This window comes from Egretta garzetta, unplaced genomic scaffold (genome assembly GCF_000687185.1).
Source record: "Egretta garzetta isolate BGI_Z169 unplaced genomic scaffold, ASM68718v1 scaffold47, whole genome shotgun sequence".
NCBI lineage: Eukaryota > Metazoa > Chordata > Aves > Pelecaniformes > Ardeidae > Egretta > Egretta garzetta.
The window spans coordinates 516,020-521,728 of record NW_009260179.1 but is presented as its reverse complement, the minus strand read 5'-3'; positions in this window follow the sequence as shown (position 1 = coordinate 521,728).

Below are 5,709 nucleotides of genomic sequence, written 5' to 3'. Positions count from 1 at the left end.
ACTATTTATTACAGCAGCACCCAGAGTTCCCAAGGTGATGGTGACCAGAAAAGTACAAATATATATCCGTCGAGAATATCTGGCATCCTACAATGCATGGGAAGTTGTTTCTTGTGTTAATTACATCAGGTTTTTACAGTAGACAAACAAGATAGAATCAAAACAAATATATAAACAATCCCCCCCACAGAATTACAATCTTTTATGTTTCCACTTTTACATGAAGCATTTTTTTCCAGATTTTTCTTCTAAAACTATCAGAAGCAGCTGCTTTAGAATCCAGAATCCAACTGTCTAGGCCTTTCAGTCATCATCGAACAGTTTTTACAGAAAATGTGCGGTGGAGTCACCTGCTACTTCCATTTCATTCTCATCAGGAAGAAAAAAAACACACAGCAGAACAGGAGAGGCTTAATTCCACAAAAGCCACTTTTCAATTAAGCCCTAAACCTGTTGTTTCAAAATTGCATACTTACCTTGATGCCCAGTTCAAACAGCAACAGAAAGGGTGTTTCACACAGATTACAAAAGCAAAATATGCAAGTTCTAGAGAAAGACAATTTCAGTTTTCCAAGCAGAATGAAAGAAACTTATCTAAACACCAGAAAGCCAGCCCTAAAAGTTTCCTCATCATTATAGATTTGATCTTTTTTTCAGCATTTCACCAAGTTTTTTCTCTCCTGTATTGCTGTCATCCCCTTACATACACTTTCTTTTTAAAGGCAAAGTGATTCTTTCTCAAAATTACTATTGAGAGTATCTTACAACAGGGGAAACTGCCTGGCAGTTTTAAATTGAGAAATGTATTCTGAAAAGCAGTTTACTGATCACAAAATTAACAGTTTGTCCAGCCTCTATATACTATTGGAGGCAGGTCAGAACTGCCAAAAACTTTATTTATCCAGACACACATGCAGCGTGAGCTGCACATTAAGCTGTGTGCCGTCCTGCCATCAGCTTCAGAAGCAGCAACGGACAGACCACTCACAACAGAAAACAAGCTAGTTCTTACCAGAGCTGGTTTGTTAACCATTTGCTAAATTAACTAGTAAACAGAAGCGCCATGTTCCTCTTGTCCGTTAACTTTATCAAGGCTCGGTCTCTTCTCCCAGGTAACGGGCAATAGGACAAGAGGAAATGGCCTCAAGTTGCACCAGGGCAGGTTTAGGTTGGACATTAGGAAAAATTTTTTTCACCAAAAGGGTTGTCAAGCATTGGAACGGGCTGCCCAGGGAAGCAGTTGAGTCCCCATCCCTGGAGATATTTAAAAGCAGGATAGATGAGGTGCTTAGGGACATGGTTTACCGGTGGGATGGCAGGGTTAGGTTAACGGTTGGACTTGATGATCTTAAAGGTCTTTCCCAACCTAAACTATTCTGTGATTCTAAGGCTCCCGATTCTAACATTGTTAATCATAAACCCGTGAGAACACCGGTGTTGCTGAGAGAGTAGGCTGGTTTTGCTAATCCCATGCTTGCTTCCACTAACAAGCACAACTGGTCCCATGAAAACTAGAAAGTTTGTTTGCAGGCAATGACACACGAAATTCACTTTTCTTGTCTGAAGTGATTGATACTGTAAACATGTGCCTAACAATGCAAAGCCTTAGTGCACTACAATAACATACACTAAATGGTACAAATTAGGAATAAGGAAGTAAGTTTCGGGGAATGTATTAAAAGCAGAGGTCATGGTAGATGGGGTATTTGTAGTTTTCACAGAGGAAGGAACTAAAGGGAGTTTTAAGAAGAGATTGGGTAAACCCAGAGGCAAGGTAAGATTTTTTTTTTTCCCCGTCCTCTTCAAGCTTACATCACATAAAAACACCAAAATATCAGAATTGCTGAATTAACTATTCTAAAAGCAAGGAAATGCTGAAAATAAAGATGCCAGGGCCACACCCTTGGGTGCAAGCATTACAGTGTAAAACACAAAGACACAAAACAGGATGCTGAGGCAACCGAGAGATGAAACACAGTGCATCGTTTGGGAGGGGGCAGAACAGGAAGCTGAAGCCGAAGCTGTTATTGTACTAAAGTCTCCTCAAACAGGAAGGCTGCTGGAATTTCACATTGTTCTTCGGCTATGTCACAGGACGGTCATAAAAGTTTCAGCTCCTGTAGGGAGCAGGGAAAGGAGAAATTTCTGTATTTGGGGGTCTGATTTCATCTCACATTCTGTTTCAGTGCAAGTTAGTAAAATTTCAGGTTAATTCCTAAAGCTTTAGAACAAACCGATGGATTTTTCATTCACATTGACCCATTTCCACAGATTGTCGGCACCTACCCAAAAGTGTATGTTAATTAAAATTCTGCAAAACAAGATTACTCAAGCCTGCCCCAATTCTTCAGAATTTTATGTATGTATTTAGCTCCATACAAGGCAGGCAGTTCCACCAATTTAAATGAATTATTCAAAGTAGAAACATCTGCAAAGATTCACTGGATTAGCGATTTAAGCGCAAGTCCTGCCAGGAAGCAAAAGTGGTCAGCTGTCTTAGCTCGTGTTTGGCTATGCTAGCTGCATTTGCAGAAGATTGTTAAAATAATTAATTTTAGATTGGTAAAGACATTCAAGTTAGCCTAAGATATCCAACCGCTTCCATGTAAGAGGGGTTTGTAGCCTTAGAGAAGCAATTGCATTCAGAAACTCCTCATTGGACCTAACAAATATTATTCTTTACCCCGTCCTCTTCTCAACAGCAATCCCGACTGGCGGTGGAGGAAGAATGCTTCTCCTTGCAAAGACACAAAGGTTTATCCCGCCAAGCAACTGGAAGGACAAGCTAAACATCACCATATGTTGTCTCATGAGCCAAGGGCATTGCTGGATCTTTATTGGCTTGGGCCCTTCAAGACACGACCCACACATCTGCGTGGGTGTGAACGAAGTATCTGACAATGCAGAAATAAGAAGCAGAACTGCAGAACTCTGTGCCAAACTCGATTCCCAATAACACTGTGATCTATAGAGAAACCCTTCATCATTACTAGCCATCATCTAAAATACATTCTGTGATGCTAGAGTGTTAAAGAAGTCTCAAACTGAGGAAATACAGAACAAGCATCAATGCCAGAAGTCGGCAAGGCACATGCAATAACATCTTCATAGTGTTAAACCTGGTTATACTGACACTATAATATTTGAATGTGCGTATTTTCCACCGAGCTGCCATCCGTGTGTTAGGGGTGCTACCATGATAACCTGCAACAGCAGATCGCTGGATCTAAGCTACAGTGACCTCTCGCGAACTTGCTTCCTAATCTGGCATCACTTCTGCATCTTTAACAACTTCTTTAACAACTTCTACACATTTAAATGTCTTCTGTCATCTCTCCCCTTGTTTTTCCTTTTCTTAAAACTTTTAGCATCCTTCTATTTCCTTGCATTCCCTGATCTATTTTATCAAGGATTTGAGGGATTCAGATCAATTGCAAAGTTTATTTAACCTTTGAAACTGCATTCCGAGTTGATCTGCAGTAGCAAACCTGGGAACATGGGAAAGAAAGCATAATGTTTTGCAATTTCTCACACAATCAGACACTTTAGTTTTGGTCCTTAATTCCATGGATTATGAGATGAGGGCCTGCACTTTCAAAATACTAGATTCCTGTCTTGGCCTTAGGCTCCACCGGTCTTTTCCTCCACATGCAAGAACTTAGCCTACCCCACAGGGAAACTGCAGCCTTTTTGCAACTGCAAAATGAGGTTTTCTTCATCACAGGAGTCCAAAACTGAGCTGTAAGCCTGCTGGGATCCCCACATTTGACACTTCAGGTATGCTGCACTACGCCCAAGCACACAGCTTCACACGCAGGGTTGCTTCACCATTTTGCCTGCGGGCAATTTGTAAAAACACTTTCCTTATATATTTCTTTTTCTTTTTTATGAAAAGAAGCCTAAGAAAGTAGATTGCTGCACTTTTATTCTGCTCTATTTCTTTAGCTATCTTTCCCTTTTCCCCCACCCCTTTTTATTTTTGCCAGCTCGGGAGTAAGAAGCTCCACAAAGCAAGCTGTCTAATCAGAACTGGCTGCAGGGCAGGTATGTGAAAAATGCAGCTTCTGACAGGGCAGGCTCCCTTCTGTGTAAACACCAGAAGTGACAGGTGAGATGGAAGCATTGCAAAAGCAGCACTCTCCTTCTGCTTCCACTTGTTAACATGCCCACTAGAAAACAACAGAATGTTAGCAGATATGTAACTCAGAAATACTGTTTTAAATACACTACAGTTTGAACAACCTATCCCACGTCTCTACAGATTCATACCTTCCTCTCTAAACAATTTTAGAAAACATTACCCTGGCCCATGTGGCAGATGGGTTGCCATATGATGAGTATTTGTTCAAGACTGGTACTACTCTGTCCTTTAAAGTGCTCATCCAGAACCACTCTTGCTCCAAAGTTCACTGCACAAAATGAATTTGCAATCTCTGTTAGGAATGCAACAGCTGTGTTTTTTTTCAAGAGCAATTTAGTCAAAGGACAAGTAATGCAATGATCAGCTGGGTCTTTTTCAACTGCAGCCTAAAAACCTGATTTTTCATATGTGTTTCTCATCTTCAAGTTTAGGCACACCATTTAACTGAATTTTATGTCCAGGAGCATCTACATAACATAAAGCACAGAAGTAACTTGATTTTTTTTTTAAAGACAATTTAACTACCTAAAAATCCCCTATATGCTTTCGACAACAACAACAAAATTTCTTCAGCATTCATAAACTCACCAGATAGTAGCTTGAGAGAGAAATAATTCAAACCTTATTTTGTCTCTATCAAATTCCTCTAGTACCCAGGTAACATTCAGCACACCTAAACAGAACCAGCCTCCCTTAACTCCCTGTCACTAGTTATCCCCAGCACCAAGCTCTCCACTTAAATTTTTTTTTTTAGACCACCCACAATCCCTGTTCTCGACTCTTACACACTTCAATGAAGCAGACCATGGTAAGAACTTTCTAAAACCCAGAAAACACAGGCTCTACCTCTGAAGTGCTTCAGGAAGCAAATGCAAAGAGAGAAGAGTACCAGGAGACAAGAAGTTACAGCAAGAGAGCTTGTTCTTGGTGAAGCTTGCCAAAACAAGTAAGTTGCATCCAAATCCTTAGCAGTGTTGATGTCTAAACTGATAAGGGTGAAGGTTGTAAGGTGCCTGTCCTGAGATCAGGGCATGACAGAAACATCGCTGAAAGTAGAGCTGTATTTTCCAGCGTTGGTGTGACTACGCTCTTGAAGTTTTGAGAAAACATCAACTTGAGAAACCCACGCAGCCACGTCCTACTCACCAGGACAGCTCAAGAGGGCTGGGAAGCTGAATGCTTCTCTAGCTGGCTGGCTTCTTAAGCCTGACAGCCCTGCAAGGCAGGTTGCAGCTCACTGACTCCCTCCTTCCCTCCCCAGACTTTCAAGTAGCTCCATGCAGGTGCCCTTGGGACCTGAATTCAAACGGCTGGCACTTTACTACAAAGAATCGCCCTATCAGGCTAATTGCAGGATCGTAATTTAATCTCTCATGCACCAGGGGTGGGAGAGAAATATTTCCGAGAGTACACAAACATTACTATAAAGGCACAAATCTCGGCAGTAGGCCTGCCACAGACGCACGCTATTGAAAGCCCAGCTTTCAGGAGAATGGTCACCAAAACAATTAAGAAAAAAAAAAATAAATAAGTAACTAAATAGCCGAATGCCCTGGGCGACGCTGAGG